Source organism: Sapajus apella, unplaced genomic scaffold (genome assembly GCF_009761245.1).
Source record: "Sapajus apella isolate SASKATOON/1434 unplaced genomic scaffold, GSC_monkey_1.0 scaffold48, whole genome shotgun sequence".
In the NCBI taxonomy this organism is placed as follows: Eukaryota; Metazoa; Chordata; class Mammalia; order Primates; family Cebidae; genus Sapajus; species Sapajus apella.
The window spans coordinates 4,873,268-4,873,745 of record NW_022436988.1 but is presented as its reverse complement, the minus strand read 5'-3'; positions in this window follow the sequence as shown (position 1 = coordinate 4,873,745).

Here is a 478-nt window from a genome sequence, read left to right as displayed (position 1 = left end):
GTCTCATGAATGCAATTTTTTTTTTTTTTTGAGACGGAGTTTCGCTCTTGTTACCCAGGCTGGAGTGCAATGGCGCGATCTCGGCTCACCGGCAACCTCCGCCTCCTGGGTTCAGGCAATTCTCCTGCCTCAGCCTCCTGAGTAGCTGGGATTACAGGCACGCGCCACCATGTCCAGCTGATTTTTTGTAGTTTTAGTAGAGACGGGGTTTCACCATGTTGACCAGGATGGTCTCGATCTCTTGACCTCGTGATCCACCCGCCTCGGCCTCCCAAAGTGCTGGGATTACAGGCGTGAGCCACCGCACCCGGCGAATGCAATTTTTTTAAGAGTGTGTTCTGATTTTTTTTTTAGAGCCGTGAGTGCAATTTATACGCATTTATTGGGAATGCTCAGAAGTTGTTTACTGATGGGAGTGCCATCAGAAGAGTTTGGGGACCACCTCCTAAGGAAGGGAAGAGCTGGCCACAGTTAGAGC